This window comes from Cebus imitator, unplaced genomic scaffold (assembly GCF_001604975.1).
Source record: "Cebus imitator isolate Cc_AM_T3 unplaced genomic scaffold, Cebus_imitator-1.0 Scaffold333, whole genome shotgun sequence".
Lineage (NCBI taxonomy): Eukaryota > Metazoa > Chordata > Mammalia > Primates > Cebidae > Cebus > Cebus imitator.
This window is the reverse complement of record NW_016107648.1, coordinates 2461981-2481769: the sequence shown is the minus strand read 5'-3', so window position 1 is coordinate 2481769 and position 19789 is coordinate 2461981. Positions and strand designations below refer to the sequence as shown.

Below are 19789 nucleotides of genomic sequence, written 5' to 3'. Positions count from 1 at the left end.
TGAAGTGAGGGAAAGTGAACCACTAGTAATCAAATTATTCAGTCTGGAAGTAACTAGTATCACTTTTACAACTGGAAAAGGGGCTCTTGGAAACAGGCTTCTATGTGTCTAGAGAAGTAGAAACTGTATATAGGGAGCACTAGCAATATCTTCCACAACAATCTTCCACACATGAGTTCCAAAGTCACTGTGCATTTCTGTTACCAAATTGGTAGAGGGTGAAGGAACAAGAACAATCACACAAAAGAAATTTATTTGCTCAGGTTTAGAAGTGGCATATCAGCTAGAACTCCGTCATCCCTAACTGCAAGGGGAGCCAGGAAATTTCATGGAAATATAAAGCCAGGAAGAAAAGGACATGGATTTGGTATTAGCTCACATTTTCTGTTGCATGGACTTTGCCAGTATCGTTTCCTCTCCTGGGCCCTCTCTCCACCCAAATGTTAGCGCTTTCTTGTCATCATGCCAGTGTTATAATACTCAATTATACTCAATAATTGGCTCACATGTCTCCCCAAATTTTCAACTTATATATAAATTTGGATATTTTAAAGTCACATTTAAATGGAATACTTCATTACCCTTCTCACATCACAATACTATGTTCACACCCCAGATCATTAAGGGCAATTTCCTTTATCTACCTGATCAGACAAAAATCAATCAATCAATCAATATTTGGGAACACCCTTGACTCTTTATTTGTTTTCTCACATTTATTATGCAGTGGGCTCATTCCCTAGGATCTGTCTTCAGGCCATCTCCAACATTGGACTGCTCCTCATCACTTCCACCACTGGCTCCTGGTCAGTCACCATCATGTCACCCAGATGATGGCAGAAACTTCTTGTCAACCTGTTTTTATCCTCATTCTAGTTCAGTTTTCATCACTGATGCCAAAATAACCTATGTAAAGCAAGAATTAGACTTTGTCACACTACATTTTCAGATCTAGTTGGTGACATTCATTTCGTCAATAAAAATATGCCCTCCCAGCAACAAAGGCCTCTGCTGTTTTGAAGAATAATTAAACTGTGCTCACCCACACTCAAGATCATCAGACCCAACCTGACTTCTTACTTGTCCTGTGAAGTTCCGTGTTTCCAAATTTTAGTCCCCATTTAATTGACAGTGACTATATAGAATCAGAAGTTTTTCTTTCTTCCTGGTGACATTGGGATTTAGCTTTTTTCTAGTCTTTGGTAGGGATATTATAAATTATAAGGCATGTAATAATTCTTAAGATATTAAGCAAGTCATCAAGACGGAAAAACATTTTATGTTTTTGTTCCCACCTTAACTGTAATTTATACAAGTCTTATACTGAGAGTGAAACAGCTCAAAACCTACAATATTGTCTCCTAATGACAGCTTGTGAAATTCACGATGTCCCCATGTGAAAGCAGAATGTCATAGGGGAATTGGAAATAGCCTATCTGTCTTAGCACAAGTTCTTCTTCCACTGCAGTTATGTATAGACACACACACACACACACACACACGCTCCTTTATATGTGTGTGCATCTCAATAACTTTATCACATGATATTGCTGATTTGTATCACTTCCTGTGAGGCACATTATATCTTACTTTAATATCTGCAAATATTATTTCACGATTTCACTAAAAAATGATTTTAGACATGTAGACATTCTTGTGTGTGTGTGTGTGTGTGTGTGTGTGTGTATGTATTTTGCTATATTTTTGCCTTTTCAATGTTCCTTTCCCCTTTATTAAATTTGTCAAAGTAAAGTTTCAAAGACTCTAAGGCTCTATTACAATGGTGACAAGACCAAATGCAGTTCTCTATAAATATCAAAAGTATAGTTATGTTTTTCAAATTTTAAATCTGAAATTTGCCAATATGTTTATATATTTGCCAGTTTCATTTGATATTTGCTACCTCATAGGAAGTGTGATTGATTTTTCTCAACTTATTTTTTTATTTTTTCAATTTTTTCTTTAAAAATCAAAGTAAGTCTTCTACATGATTTTAAAAACCACAAAGTGTGAAGGGTTATAACAAACACTATTATTTTACTTTCCTCAATCTAGAATGCAGTTGCACATTAGGAAAATGTCAATATTAGTCATCATATTCTTATAGAGCCAGCAGGGGACACTTTTTCTAATTATGGAGCAATTTTCTTCTTATACATATAGAGCTGTTCTGAAGAGTATACAATTTCTGTTGAAAGGTTGTGTTTCTAGCAAAACTACCATAGCTGAAGGCAAATCATACTTTCTAGTTTATGTAGTTATTTAGCAGATATGCAGAGTGTTTATCACGAGTAAAACTTTGTGTGGGGAACTGTTGAAGGACAAAATGACAATTCTAACATGAAATTTGCTCTCAATAGGTTTGTAGTCTAGAAGGGAAATAATAAAGCAATTGATGTCCACACATGAACTCTTGTCTGATTCATCTTTCTACCAGCTGATCTCTTTTCATTTTGTCCCAATGTTTGTTGTCATTAGTTGTTTTTGCATATGCTACAAAATCAAAACAACTTGAAGGTAGTTAGGGGATACTGTATACTTGATTATATTCAAAATCATCCATCACCTATTGGATACTTAATAAACGTTTGTGAAATCAATAATGGTGCATGTGCAAAAGATATGCATATACTTACTTAAGGAGATTTTAATAATGTATAACAGTATTCAAATAATTAAGTAATCTTATTAACTTTATTGATATCCTGTTAAGAAGAGGAAGGATACAAGATAAACGATTTCTTTTATTTCATATATTGTTTTGCATTTTTAATTTTTAATTCACTAAATAATAGTATTATCTTCTCCATAGAAAATTTTTTTGAGAATTCTCTCCTTTTGCTTACTCTTTCTTTTTTTCTCTTTCTCTTTCACACATACACACACATACACTCTCTCTCTTTTCTTGCTGAAATCCTTCCTTGGGATGGTTTAGTTGTCAAATGGAGCCATCTTTTCATTCAGACTGTTTTAATAGGCAATCTATTAAAGATGATATATAGATACATGAAAGGGTCATGTGTGCAGGTTTTACATATATTATGATCTTTAGGAAATAAATTCATGGTAATAAAGATCTCTCAATTCAGTTTGATCTGAATAACTTTGCCTATGTACTAAGGACTGTATATATTAGTTGTCAAATAGACAAATTTAAATATGAGCTATTCTTCTGGGATGACAAGGAGTTTTGATGAATTGGCATGCTTGTGAATAGACTCCATCAAAAAAGCTTCTAGGCGTTAAGATTTTTTTTCTATGTTAGCAATCTTTAAATAGACGCTCAATATGAAGAACCAAAAGCCCTTCCATTGTGAAACTAGCCAGTTAGCTAGTCAAGGCTTTGTATAATTTGTATAATAGACATTATACTATTTCAATGCTTAAAATAAAATCTGTGGACTTCTCTGAAAACCTGAGATTTTTACTATTATTATTTTATTTTTTGAACAACATATTATCCTCTTATGAGTGAGGTCTTCTAGTATAATAATTGACATCATGAACTTTTGATTTAGACATGCCAGTCTGTGCTTGAATTTTTCATCATTTTAAGAGAAATAATAATACCTTTAGGGATTATTCCAATGAATAATTACAACATTTTAAAAATTTTATATTAAGCTCAGGGGTACATTTGCAGGAAGTGCAGACTTGTTAGATAGGTAAATGTGTGTCAGGGGGTTTGTTGTACAGGTTATTTTATTACCCAGGTATTAAGCCTAGTACCCATTAGTTATTTTACCTTATCCTCTCCCTCCTCCCACTCTCTAGTCTCTGGTAGGCCCCAGTGTGTGCTGTTCCTGTATCCATTAGTAATTTTTCCTGATGCTCTCCCTAGCCCTGCCCTCCACCCTCCAGGAGGCCCCTGTGTGCATTATTCCCTTCTATGTGTCTATGTGTTCTCATCATTTAGCTCCCACTGATAAGTGAGAACATGTGGTATTTAGTTTTCTATTCCAGTGTTAGTTTGCTAAGGATAATGGCCTCCAGCTCCACCCATGTCCCTGCAAAGGACATGATCCTGTTTTGTTACAGCTGCATAGTATTCCATGGTGTATGTGCACCACATATTCTTTATCCAGTCTGTTATTAATGGGTATTTAGGTTGATTAGTGAGGAGTCCAAGATGGCCTGCTAGAAGCAGCTACAGTGCGTGCCTCTCATGTAGAGGAAGAAAAGGGGAGAGTAAATACAACACCTTTGACTACTTTTTTGAAAAGTGTTTAGAACACAGTCTACCTATAGTGCTAGGAAGGACTTATTAATTGTTCAAGCTTGTCATGATTGTCATGATTGCTGTTATTATTATTATACACTTACTAGTGTGTTAGTTTTTCACTCTCTCTACCTCTCAGTTTTTTCACCTGGATAATTGGGACTATGCAGTTTACCCCAAAGGGTGTTTTGCAAGTATAGATTAGTAATAGCTAGCTCAAGGGAAAGATTACACAAATTACAGCCAATGTTTCCATTGTTTTATTATTGTGACAATTTTTTATTACTATTTGTTATATTTGTATTTATTAACTCAGCAGCTATGTGAACCCTTGGAAATATTATTTTGTCACTCTACACATTAATCTCTTCATCTGAAAAATTAGAACTACACTATTATGCTTTAGGGATTTTTTTATAAGACCAAATGTAGCTTATAGTAAGCATTTAACAAATTATGGCTAAAATTATTTTCATATTTGCATTGTTGTTGTTATTGCAGACGATTTATCATAGAATAACTGCCCATAATATAAAATATCTGCTTTTCAATCAGTTCAATGAAATTCAATCTGCTCCAAGAAACCATTAAAAGGATTCATTGACTGAAGAGAGCAGATGTCCTGTCCTACAAAATCAGATAGTTTTAAAAATTATACTATGAAGTATATCTCATTGAATAAATCTATATATATTTGCCCATGGATGGAATAGAAATATTTTCCTTTTATTTCTTCTGGCAATCATATGTTGCTTGTCACTATTTTCAAAACAAAATCCAGCTCCAATGGGAAAACCGAAATTTCACTTGTCATAATTGTCAGGAGATTCATAACACATTATTTAAAGATTAATAGGTGTGCTGGAAGATAAGGGAAATACATATACCCTTTACTGTCTCATGAAGAATTTGATTTGCTAACACGTACTGCCTGTCTAGAACACAGATGGCTGGTTCAGTCTTCTTTATGTCACATGCCAAGCATAGTTCCTTTCAGTTAAGGACACTAAATAATTATTTTTAAATTAATAGAGCTTGATCAAAATTTGCGACTAAATCATGATCAAATATCTACTTTTCAGGATTGAAAGTGAAGAAAAATATTAGAAGAGGATACAGTTTTTTGCCTTACATTTTAGCTTTCAGTGATTTTTATTGCTGATGAGTTTTTTTCTCATACACAGGATTTATATAGTCTTTGTTTAATACTTTCTATGCTTTGAAGAATGTACAATCAAATTAAATGTAAGGTATATATTTTTTCTCTCAAATGAAAAGATGTAGCTTTGTAAAAAGACAATAAAAACTCTCACATTGAACTTATCTGACTAGCATCAGAATAACATTATGAACATTTAAAAATAAGTTGGCTTATACAGGTTTATTTTTTGAGAATATTTTTTAAGCCTAAGCAGAATTGAGATAATTGTTACCTATAACATATAGTGCTAAGAGGGACTTTAGACAAAAGTGTCCTCACCCACTAATTTACCCAGAGCAGAACTGGTTTATACCACTTATGCCTCTTACTATGTGATTATTAACAGTATATCCTTCTCACTTCAAGGTGCCCTAGTTTGAGTAAAATGTAATTACTCTACTTAAAGGGGACAAAATCTGAGCTTCATTCTAAAAGATGAATAACTGTTAGGTGGAATAGATTGCAAAGCTGAAGAGAATATGCAAGAAGAGAGAATCATGTGTTATAAAGACCACATGAATGAGAATTTTTGAGAAACCACACAGTGTGAATGAAATGTAGCATATGAAGCACTGAGAGCTAAGTCTAAACATGCAGGCCAGAGTCATTTCAATTCCCTCTTCTTGTGGAATACTTTAGTAGTTGTATTTTACTTTATTTCTCTTTATTTTATAGCATTTTAAATTTAGACTTGCACCTAATCTTCCAGCATAATGCCCCTCATCATTCAGCTTGTTGCCAACATCTGATATCTTTTAAAGACAATGATTCTGTCATTAAACAGGTTACCAGACTGTAGCTCTTCATAGTTTGCTCATTACCTCTATGTAACCATAAATATTACCCTGGTATGCAGCTGGAGTGTGCGTTCTTCAATATCTCTTACTAATAAATGTGATCCTCCAACAGACATTTCAGGAAGTACGAATGTCCTATGGTCCACTGTACAATTCTCCTTAGTATTTGAAATCTGGTTTTAACAAGAATGGGTTTATGTTGGTTGCTGTGTGTCCTAGAAAGAACCTTGAAAACGGAAGAGGGTTAGAAGTGAAATGGAGTTTATGGTTCTTTTGCTGTTTTACAGATCATCTGATTTTAAACTATGCTTGTTTACTCCACCAGTCTCCAGAAAAAAAATCTTATTTTTTAAAATAGGACTGTATTGTAAAGCATTTTGAAATGAGAAGTCAAGAATTATGTTTTTACTGGAGGCTTCTTCCAATAATTAGTCATGTGACCTTGAGCTAATATTAAATCTCTCTTAGCTTCAACTTTCCATTTTTCATGATAAAAAAATTGAATATATAACGATTGGTGCCCTCTGGGCTCTAAATTCTATAAGATTTAAAAATCTCTTAGAGTGTCCCTGTGCCCTAGGAAGAGCCTCAAGCATGCAGACTGCATCTGGCCTGCTGAACCAAGCACAAATCATTGCCTAAGGCTTTTGGGCCTGGGCACAGTATACTTTTCTGACAGTATTCATGATGATTCCTGTGGTAGTTTCAAAGCACAGGCAACAGTGTTGGCCTGTACTATATACAGGAAATTTGCCCTGCTCCGACTCAGAGAGTGACAACTTTAAAGTCAAAGAGTGTCATAATGTCAGTGATCAAGGAACTGAGACATTAACAAGAGACTTAAACCTTGTTTCCTCAGAAATAAGAATTACATGTGTCTGTACAACCTAAGGATAGTGTTAATGGCAGTAAACTTCAAAGGTCATGGAATGTGACTAAAAGTTTTTGCTGTGTACTCAAAAGAGCTTCTCTTTCATCCCTGACAACAGCCTCTGCTTCAAAGGCTACTTTTACTATTGTAACTTGTGCTTTTTTACTTTTCATTTGCCCTGAAAAGTCAGGTCCAAAGTTCTGTTCCATGTATGGTTTTACCTCTGATAATTCCTCTTAAAGCTACATTTATTGGAACTGACAATTTATGGAGTTTTCCAATTATGTCAATCCATTAGGAAATGTTCATTCATTCATGCAAGGAATGTGAATTTCACTCCAACCAAATAATGCTAAAGACCTTGTGCACGGCTCAGGGAATGCCTACGAACATCTCCCAGAGCACACACACCCACGGAACTCACAGTATGCTTTTTCTGCTGCCCAATCCACATACTGTATTTGTATCTCCAGTTTTCGGTATGTGCTTGGCATGTAATTTACCCTTAACACTTACCTATTACAGCCAGGAATCTTGCTAACTGTTCTCTGGTGCCCAGCTTCACCAAATCACAAGATGCCAAAGTTAAAAAGGAACTCATTATTCATCTATCCAGATAATCTAATTTTATAGAAGAGAACCTATTTGTGGAATGCATAAACACAAGGAAGCATGCTATATAAAGTTACACAACAAGATCAGAGTTGGGACAGATATATTTATTCTTTTATCCATTGCTTGTTACAATCGCTGTGTAACAATGTTCTCTGCTTTCTAAATTAAAGAGTAAGTACTGCACACAGTCATAATAAATATTTATAATTTTAATTACATTATTAACTATTTTTTAAAGTTGAAATAATCTGAAGTTAGACTTTCATAGAATACATTTATATTTGATGCCTCTAACAGTTATTGTATGGGCAGAAACTAGGTTACAATTTTGTAGAGGTTAGCTTACACCGTCACTATGTCTCAGCAAATGCCTGTCATCAGGTATTGATAGAAAAAAATAAAAAGTTCACGATTAGTCTCTTTATCAAAAACAGAAATAATGGCTCCCTGTGATTCCCTCTTTGAAAATGTAGCCTAAGGAAATATATACATCTTGAATCAAAATAAAGCTTTTTTAGGGAAAAGAGGTATATAATTTTCTTGAGGCAAGAGCAGAGCCTGGTGCGTGGAGGCAAATGTATTTAATCAGTGAAGAGGATAGAGAGACTGAAAAGTAATAATAACTGTGTTCTTAAAAGTTTGCTACTACGATGACATGCCAGTTTTGTTTCACTTTATTTTTGTTTGTTTGTATAAGTGGTCTCATCTATCTTTTTCAGCGTTTTCCTGTCCTTGCAGGTTAAGGTGGTTTGCTGTTTATTGAAAATTCCCAATGACATTTCTGTGTCAGGATCTGACCCTGGGCATGGTTTGCTCTCTCACATAGCAAAAGCCATCCATGGCTTATTTCTGAGTACAAATGTCTATACAAAGGGCTTTCAAATCTGTATGCAAATGAAAAATTCTAGCACGTTGGATTTTCACAGTGATAATGAAAATAAAAGATCGCATTTAATAAGAGTTCATGCTGATCCAGATTTTGGGCTAAAAACAACATCCACATGTGTATTTAATCCTCACAACTCTGTAAGGTAGGTTATATTATGTCCCGCATTCCATAGAAAAGGAAAATTGGGTTGCAGCATTTGTTTGGATGGAAAGCCTTTTGCAATATAACTAACTTTCATAGTATGAACTACTTTACATTTTCAAGCAAAATTCTCCTGTGCAGTAGGCACTATTAATATCACAACAATTTAGCAGATGAAGAGACCGAGAAATAATGCAACTTGCCTTGCCATACTGCTACTACACAGAGCAGCTGGAGAGTTGAGATTTTGACTTATATAACCCTTTGTTTCATTCACTTAACATAATTCAGATCTATCACCAAAAATAGCGTGTGAAGTGTTACATAAATTATCCCTAGCATGGTAAGTAAAATATAAATAGTTATATTGTAGAGTGAAGTTTTATCATAAAGCATTAGCATTGTTTCTAAATTTTAAAGGGTGGATTATAAATGTAAATTGGGAATTAGTTGTAATTGTTATTCAAATTCTAAATTAATTTTCTCCAGTCACTAGTAGAAATTTCAAATCTATTGGATCATCTGCAATACTTTTATTTTATCATTATAGTATGAAATGTGTGATGGGACAGTTTGGAATTTTACTTAAATTTATTTTTAAATAAACTAAAACTTTAGCAAATAGTTGTTATAATAGAAATCATCCACAAACTATTTCTGTTATCAATGAATATGGTTTGTTGATCTTTCTTTTTTTTCTCTTTACTCTCTTTGCTTCCTTCTTCACAGATTCCTTTAGCATTTTGTTAACTTTATAGGAATCCATAAAACACTAAGAAGAAACAAGGACTATATAAGAAAAGCCCTGCAGAAATACAGTCAGAACAAACCCACTATGGCTGAGAATCGTTCCCACTGATTATGAAACCATGATGCCTCAGAGTCACTAATATACAAGAGCACTCATCTTTCCTTGGCACTCAGTGACCTTGTCAAAATTTCTAGGTGTAATTGTATTTTATGGTCAATGGTGTTTAGAATATAATTTGATCTGGGCTTTCTTTTGGGATAAATGAGATAAATGATATTCACTGCAATATTTTGCAAGAATTGGAGAAGTTTTCAAAAGTAGTATATACTTTTATGCAGTGCAGAGTTAACTTTTAGTAAGTGAGATTTTATAATTTTTAATTTTTATGGGTACATAATAGGTATATATATTCACAGGGTATATGATACGTTTTGATACTGGCATAAAATGTGAATAAATACATTATTAAGAATGGGGTATCCATTCCCCCAATCATTTGTTTATACACTTGCAAACATCAGATTACACTTTTTCAGTTACTTTGAAATGTATTTTTATTATATTCAAGTTATTATTGACTATAGTCACGTGTGCTATCACATAGTAGGTCTTATTTATCCTTTTTATTTTGTTGCACCCATTAATTATCCCTACATCCCCACCACCTCCCACTATCCTTCCTAGCCTCTGGTAACCATGAATTAAACTGTTTTAATTTTTAGATCACACAAATAAGTGACAAGATGCAATGTTTTGGTTTTTAGATCTCACAAGCAAGTGACAACATGCAATGCTTGTTTTTCTGTACCTGGCTTGTTTTACTTATAATGATTTCCACTTTCATCCATGCTGTTGCAACCAGCTGGATCTCATTCTTTTTTATGGCTGAATAGCACTCCATTGTTTATGTGGACCACATTTTCTTTATCTATTTGTCTATTGATGGACATTTAGGTTGCTTCCAAATCTTAGCTATTGTTAACAATGCTGCAACAAACATAGGCGTGCAGGTGTCTCTTCAATTTACTGATTTCCTTTCTTCTGGGTATATATCCAGCAGTGGGATTGCTGGATCATGGGGTGGCTTAAGACCCATCTGACAAGGGATTAATAACCAGAATATAAAAGAAGCTCAAACAACTCTATAGGAAAAACCTGGTAATCCAATGAAAGATGGGAAAATGATTTGAATAGACATTTCTCAAAATAATAAGTTGAGAGTTTTCTTCAAAATCATTTTTTGATAAATATTGTATTGCACTTTGCAGCTATAAATACAGAGTGTTCTTATATAAATACTTGCTAAATAACATTTTGGTAATACATTAAAAGATGTACTGGAACACTGGGTATTAAATACCAAAAAGTCTTCTACCAGGGAGAGATTTACTTGAAGATGTTTTCTAGCATGCCTTATTTCATTTTGAAAATTTGTTGGCAAGCATTAACATATGTTTATGTACCATGTATGTATTTCTGTCTATGTATCTTGCTGTTTGGCAGTGAGACAGAACCAGGGAGTGTGGCGATCATACATATTCTGCTGTGTTCTTTTAGTTTTTGTCTCTATGGAGAAACACTTTCTCAATGCACGTTAAATCTGGGAATTGCTTTAAAGTTTTCCAGTTACTTTGCCTGAGTTTTGAGCAAAACTGTCCTTACTCTTGGGTAAATTCAGATGAAGAAAGTTGTCTAAGAGAGACCACAAAAGAGTAGGGGCAGCACTGATTTCTGAGTCTGAAAATAAGAGTGCCAAGTTTTCTTTTTTTTTCTTTTTTCCCCCCCCATTTATTTATTTTATTGCATTTTAGGTTTTGGGGTACATGTGAAGAACATGCAAGATTATTGCATAGGTACACATGTGGCAGTGTGATTTGCTGCCTTCCTCCCCATCACCTACATCTGGCATCATTCTCAGCAAACTGACAGAAGAGCAGAAGATCAAACACCGCATGTTCTCACTCATAGGCGGGTGTTGAACAATGAGAACACATAGACACAGGGAGGGGAGCACTACACACTGGGGTCAGTTGGGGGGAAATAGGGGAGAGACGGTGGGGAGTGGGGAGTTGGGGAGAGATAGCAAGAGGAGTGCCAAGTTTTCTTATGCTTAATGTGGTCATGGGTCCCACATTTTGAAAATTATTGATATTTAGAATTGTAAAATGATGTGTGGTAAAAGTGGAATGAACTAAATTTTCATGGTGATTTACATTCGTTTATATAATCTTTGCACTGCACAATCTTATACTAAGGGACTCATATACCCTTTAATGTCAGTGAAGACTCAAGCCTTATGGTAGAAGTAGTGCAGTAATTACAATTGACCTTGATTTCAAGGAGTCCAAGAAATATTATTGTATCTTAAGTGGAAAATATTATCATCCTACTTATGCAAATTTTACTCTACCTCCAGATTTTCTGAGGTTCAAATCTAAGGGAATTAGCAATAGATGAGTAATTAAAGTATGAATGAAGTTATGCCTGTTCCTTTTCTACTACAGATCTTAGGTGGAAGAAAGAAACTTATGACTGGCAATGTTGACTTACTGTTTTAGAATTAATATATTTTTCAGAATCATTCCTACTATAAATCTTTATGTTGAGAAACTTTTTTTCACCCGAATCTCAAAAGATACAAATGAGCAATACTCACTGTGAAACTGAATTAAAACAGGGCATTGTCTTGTATTTTATACATTTTTCTCTTTATGTTTTGAATCCTGTATTAATTGAATGTTTTAAAATGTGTATATTAATTACATATAAATGTACATACACACACACGATATGCACAATTTTATTTGCACCTTAGTGAAGTCACTTTGCTTTTCCTGGCTTTCTACATTTTTATACCAATTTTATTGTAGTTAAGTGAAGCTAATTGTGTTGGAACAATTTGTTAGTTCCAAATCTTTAAAGTTAACCAAAGGCAACTTAAAAGTACAAAGAGCCTATAGAAACACTTTAAATTACATTCAGTATATTTAATTATATAGAAAACTAGTTATTAACTCTTAATTTAAAGGTATTTTCAAGTATCTTTTTGTCTTACCTAGAAATACATTTCTGAATATTTATTTCAAAATAATGCTGCTATGATGATTAGGAATTATCCTGCTTTTTGCTATGAACAACTGTATGCTGATCAATTGGAAAATCAAGAGGAAATGAATAAATGTCTAGGTACATACAGCCTACCAAGATTGATCCGTGAAGAAATCCAGAATCTGAAAACATCAATAACAAGTAACAATATTAAGGCCATAATTAAGTCTCCCAGTAAAGAAAATCCTGGGACCCAATGGTTTCATTGCTAAATTCTACCAACTATTTAAAGAAGAACTAATACCAATCCTACTCAAACTATTCCAAAAAATAGATGAGTGAATTTAACAATACATTAAAAAGATCATTCATCATGACCAAGTGGGATTTATCCTTAAGATGCAAGGATAGTTCAGCATACACAAATCAATCCCTGTAATACATTATATTGCATTATATCAATAGAATGATTATTCTATTGATGCAGAGAAAGCATTGGATAAAATTCAACATTAGTCATGTAAAAAAAAAAAAAAAACCCTCAGAAAAATTGGGTATAGAAGGAACTTACCTCAACACAATAAAAACCATATGTAACAGACCCACAGTTAGTATCATACTAAATTGGGACTAACTGAAAGACTTTCCTCTAAGATCTGGAAGATGACAAGGATGCCACTGTCACTGCTGTTATTCAGCATATTATTGGAAGTTCTAGCTAGAGCAATCAGATAAGAGAAACAAAATATATTCAAACTGGAAAGGAAGAAATCAAGTTATCTTTGTTTGCAGATGGTATGATCTTATATTTGGGAAAAACTGAAGACTCTACTGAAAAACTATTAGAACTAATTAACAAATTCAATAAAAGTACAGGACACAAAATCAACATACAAAAATCAGTAGCATTTCTACATGCCCACACTGAACAATCTGAAAAAGAAATATAAACGTAATCTTATTTACAATAACCACAAATAAAATTAAATGCCTAGGAATTAACCAAAGAAGTGAAATAGCTCTATAATAAAATTATAAAGCACTCACGGCTCCCTCCCCAAGATGGCAGCTGAAGATGAATTACTGCTGCTGTGGCTCCCTGAGCTGCTTGAAACCAGAAAACAGCTTCTGGACAAAGTAGCTACTGACCCTGCCAGTTCCTACATAGTCCAGGAGAAGGTGTTCAAGGGCCTGGACCTCCTTGAGAAGGCTGCCAAAATGTTATCATAGCTCAATTTGTTCAGCGGAAATGATGGTTTGTAAGAGATTACTTCCACTGACCTGAAGTGCCTGTTGGTGCCAGCGTTTCAAGGAGCCCTCACCGTGAAACAAGTCACCCCCAGCAAGTGTCTAGATCATTTGCAGCAAGCTCCAGAACACTGTTTAAACTGCTTAATTCAGTGGCATTACTATCATGGGCAGACTTTAAGCTGCCCAAAACCAAGATCAATTCAGCTGAAAATCATAGTGCTAATTCCTCCACAGCTTATCCTAGCCTTGTTGCTACGACATCTCAAAGACAGGCTAAAAGAGAGAGATGTAAGCAGAAGAAGGGGTTGGAGCATAGGCTGTCTGCAATAAAATCTGCTGTGGAAAGTAGTCAAGCATATGATGAACGTGTTCATGAATCTTATCTTCTTCACCTTCAGAGGATTCATATCAGCTTAGAAGAGATTGAGAGCATTGACCAGGAAATAAGATCCTGAGAGAAATAGAGTCTTCAAGAGAGCCATCAACTTCTAACTCATTTTGCCAGGTGATGCCTCCAGTGAAACTCATCATTCTCACTCGGAACATATCCCATGCCAAAGTATTTGGAAGGGTTTTCCAAGGCTGGCAACCATGGTGGTGAGTGACTTGTATGAACAACATTGGAAATATGGAGCATTACTAGATCAGGGAATAGGCAAGGCAACATCAGAGGAATTTAGAAAAGCAGCTCAGCAACAGGAAGATCAAGAAGAAAAGGAGGAAGAGGATGATGAACAAACACTCTACAGAGTTGGGAATGGGATGACTGAAAGGCTATGTCCTGTTGGCCTACATCCTGGGGGCTATGTCAACCAACAGAACGTGGGCTGATCTTCCTACAACACGATAGGACTTCAGGGTGCACACCTCCCCCACCAAGGATAAACCATGCAGTGTTCCTTTTCCTGCGTTCCTGCTTTAGCTGTACACCACAAAGGCAAAGATGCTAAAACTTGCCTTGCATTCAATCAAGTGTCAAGTGATTTTAAAACAATAATAAATGAATTAATGAATAAAAATAAATAAATAAATAAATAATACACTCATGAAAGAAACTGAAGACACACAAAAATGAAAAGATATTCTATGTTAATAGATTGGAAGAATCAATATTACTAAAATGTCCATACCACCCCAATCTACAGATCCCTATCAAAACACCAATGATATTCTTCACAAAAATAGAAAAGAGAATCCCCAAATTTAAATAAAACCACAAACAACTCAGAATTGCAAAGCTATTCTGAGAAAAAGAAAAAAACTGAAGGAATCACATTACCTAACTTCAAATTATCCTACAGAACCATATTAACCCAAACAGCATGGTACTGGCCCATAAACAGACACATGGACCAATGCAACAGAATAGAGAACCCAGAAACAAAGTCACAAACCTACAGTGAACTCATTTTAAACAAAGGTCAGCACCTTTGTTTAAGCATACATTGAGGAAAAGACAATTTATTTAATAAATGGTTTTGTGAAAACTGTACATCCATAAGCAGAAGAATGAAATTAGACCCCTATGTCTTGCTGTATACAAAAATCAAATAAAAAACTAATTAAAGACTTAAATCTAAGACTTCAAAGTGAAACTACTGCAAGAAAACATTGGAGAAATCTTCCAGGGCATTGATCAGGAGCAAAGATTTATTGAGTAATACCCTATAAGCACAGACAACCAAAGCAAAAATGGACAAATGGAATCACATCAAGTTAAAAAGTTTCTGCATAGAAAAAAAAATTAATAAAGTGAAGAGACAGCCCATAGAATGGGAGAAAATATTTGCACACTACCCATCTCACAAAAGACTAATAGCCAGAACATATAAGGAGCTTGAATAACTGTATAGGAAAAATCTAATAATCCAATACAAAAATGGACAAAAGATATAAATAGACGTTTCTCAAAAGAAGACACACAAATGATAAACAGGTATATAAAAAGGTGCTCAATATCATTGATCATGAGATAAATGCAAATTGAAACTACAATGAGATATCTCACCTAGTTAAAATGGCTATATCCAAAAGACAGGTAATAACAAATGTTGGAGTTGATATGGGGAAAAGGGAACCCACATATGCTATTGGTGAAAATGTCAATTGGTACAACTACTGCAGTGAACAGTTTGGAGGTTCCTCAAAAATCTAAAAATAGAGCTACCATAAGATCCAGCAATCCTACTTCTAGGTATATACCCAAAAGTAGGGAAATCAAAATATCCCAGAGATACCTTCATTTCTATGTTTATTGAAGCACTATTCATAATAGCCATGATTTGGAAGCCACCTGAGTGTCCTTCAGTAGGCAAATGGATTTTAAAAAATGTGGTACATATACACAAAAAGTACTATTCAGCCATAAAAAGAATGTGATCCTGTCATTTGTGACAAGATGGATGGAAATGGATGTCATTAAGTCAAATAAGCCAGACACAGAAAGACAAACTTTGCATGTTCTAACTTATTTGTGGGAGCTAAAAAATAAAACAGTTAAACTCATGGAGCTAGAGGGTAGAAGAATGAATATCAGAGGCTAACAAGTGTACTGGGGGGTGGGGGGAAAGTGGGGACAGTTAATAGTTTCAGTAAAATAGAAAGAATGAATAAGACCTAATATTTGCTAGAACAGCAGAATGACTATAGTAAATAATAATTTAATCATATGTTTAAAAATAACTAAAAGAGTATAATTGGATTGTTTGTAACAGAGTATTAATGCTTGAGGGGAAAGATATTCCATTTACCATGATATAATTATTATGCATTGCATGCCTGTGTCAAAGTATCTTATAAATATATATACCTACAATGTACCTACAAAATGTAAAAATAAAAAAACTAAAAATTACTCTGCTTTTATCTTAATTGCAACTTATATTTCAAATCTCAGGTAGAATAAAGCAAGCTATTATTCATAGCTCTACTCAATTCATAACTCAATTTTTGCTATGGCTGAAGATGATATTTACAAATTTGTGATCACTGAATGTAGAACTAAGAAAATATCCTAGCTGTTTACATTCTTCATTATTGAATGACCTGTGCTTCTTATAGAAATCACCAGAAGTAGACGATTGGGGAGTTAAGGTTCAGAAATCATATTAGTAAGCCAAGGGCAATACACTTTTTAATTATAATATATTACTTCAATATCCTGGACACCAACTCCAGAGACGCCTAACTTCCAGTTCGTTCATTATTTTGATAGTATTTAGTAGTATAACAGCTTTTGAATACGATGTTGAGTCACAATGGTGTGTTAAAAAAGAAATGAGGAGGAATTGCAGATGGGTTCCTGTGAATTTGTATAACACGATGCTTATCTTATTATGTATGATTGTGTTATTTATGGGTTACATGAGATACTTTACAATATATGACCTAGATCAAGTTGGGATCACCACCTGAGATGTGGATCACCACCTGTGGAGGTCTGTCCTGCAGACTCTGACTCAACGATGGATAAAGATATGAACTCTCACACCAGGTTCAAAGATTCAGGTCATCTAGGGATTGTCGTTGGCTGCTTTCTGAGGGCAACTGCAGGCAATTGACCAAGAGTCCCTGTACATCCACACATTTATTCAGTAAAGATTTCATAACAGAAGTTCTAAGTCAACACACTTGTGGATAATTAACATGGTTAAAAGAGTGGTTTTACAAATGATAAAAACTTTAGGTTCAGGGAGGCCCAGAGTAAACACCATTAACAGGTAATTCCCCTTTGACTTCCCCCTGAGAGGACCATCCAGCACAAAGTTTACATGAGTAAACAAAGTAGAGACAAAGGGTTGTGGGGTAAACAGATTTAAGCTGGGAAAGCCTTTTATCGTCCCTATCTTTTCCCTAGTAATGGACCAGCTGCCTTCGGCCTGCCCCAATAACATCTTTTGGCATTCCAAAAGGTTTGAGACTATAATCTGTAACTTTCCCTGATATTTCCCTAATATTTTGCCAGCCACCCTTAGTGAATTCCAAAAAAATAGGCTTACAATGCATAACAATAACATTATGGTAAATGTCTGTCCTATAGACATTCACTTCACTCTGTAGTGAGAAGCAGTGTATGTAAGTCTTGCAGGTCAATATTCTGTCTGAGGTGTGTCACAGTGAGGGAAAGCAAGTTTGGGAACCACTGGTGTCAGGGAAAGGTTCTTTCTCTCAAGGGCCTGGTTTAAACATCCATCTATCTATCGCACATATTTTTGGAGGTGCCTATTATTTGCATAGATTATATTAGAGTCCAAATTCTGCATTAAACTAACTGTGAGATTCTTGAATACGTCGTCATCTCTGTGTTTGTTTCCTCTTCTGTGTAATAACAAAGTTAACTCAGATGATAAGAATTACCTGGCTAGATGGACCTTCACTGTCTAAGCAACTCAATCAACTGCTTCAGCACTTTGAGAATCTCCTTTATTTTCCTATTCTTTCTCTTATATATGGTTAATTTTCCTGTAAAAAGATAGGCTTACAATTTTTACTGAAAAATTAACTCCTGGATTTTACTGTCCAACAGTACCTTTAGTCTTAGTGAAAGTGTGTTTAATGAGTTTTTTAAAAAAGTCATCCTTCAATGTCATCATAAGCAACAAGGTTGGGAAAGCAAGAAAAGTACAATCACATTCCTCTATTGATGCCTATAAATGAGAGTGATATGGTCAAAGCAGTAAATAACCAGAAGGGTCAGGCATTGCCCAATCAGGATGGAAACCTAACCAATTCAAGAACCCACTGGCCATGATTGGATGATTACGTTTACAGTGCAGCTTTTACTTTTTGATAAACAATTACATCTTTTACTCTGTTTATATTCAGAGAAACTCCATGGCAATCAAGTTATCTTCAAAATGTATCCCTAATTATTTTACATAGAAACTTTTTGGTTATGAGTATGACTTTACCTATAGGTTCCTTCGCTTGAGGCAAGATGCTAAACAGAAAGCCCGCCATGAACGTTGCCATCATCATCAATGGCAATTTAATGAGTTTTTGATAGAACATAGTACATGATGAATTGGATGCTATCTGAATAGCCCTTTCCTAGATTGGATGACAGGCTAACGCTAGAGAAATGATTGAAGTTTTTAAGGGCTCTATATTTACTCTGCTAATTATTACTGAAAAATAGTTTTAGTAACACAGGACAGTTGATGTTCTAATGTTTCAGAAAAAAAATGGTCACTAATATATTTTACTACTAGATGTGAGGTTTTTAAATTTTATTTTTCTACTTTTTAAGATTTATGCCCCTTTATGGAGTTTCCATCGGTTACATACAATTCTTTTATGTTGTACAAAAAAATCAATATACAATTTGGAAATTGCCTTTTAATTTATTCATCAGGCTCTCATGCATACTGAAAGCACATTACTACACATCGAAAGGAAGAGATAATAATTTTGCCTCTGCATTGATTCATATTTTCTCAATTCACAATTATATTTAACCTCTTAAGAAACTAATTCAGGCATGGTGAAATAAAGCTCATCAGAGTGGCCACGGTATAAAAGAAAAATCCTAATGAAGCTTGGATCAGAAAGTATTTGAGGGTGAATGCTTAAAATGATTTAAGGTTTAAAGATATGGAAACTGCAATCGATGCTACAATTTTCAAACATGCTAGATTTTAGAGATATTTTACAATTTGAGCAGTTTGAGCAAATTACCAATTCAAAGACTTAAAGTGCTGAATTCCTATCATGGGCAGTGAAGTTGAACCATGTGTGCAGTGTGTCTCTACTTTCCAGGGGCTATTTGCTGGGTCATCTAGACCTCTGGTTTTCAAAAGACAGCCCTCAAGATAGATGCATAAGAATCATCCAGTTTATTTGTTAAAGATAGAAATTTCTGGACTCCGCTCAAAATTGACAAGCTAGAAATAATTAGATGGATTATAGATGTTAGTTTTTGGTTTTGTTATTGTTTTTTGATATAGCGTTTTGCTCTTGTTTCCCAGACTGGAGTGCAATGCCGTGATCTAGGCTCACTGCAACCTC

At 34.6% G+C, this 19789-nt stretch overlaps 1 pseudogene; it reads left to right on the top strand.

The window, feature by feature from the left end:
• The first annotated feature begins 13594 nt into the window (after positions 1-13594).
• On the top strand, positions 13595-14614 carry LOC108286963 (annotated as a pseudogene).
• The last annotated feature ends 5175 nt before the right edge of the window (positions 14615-19789 follow it).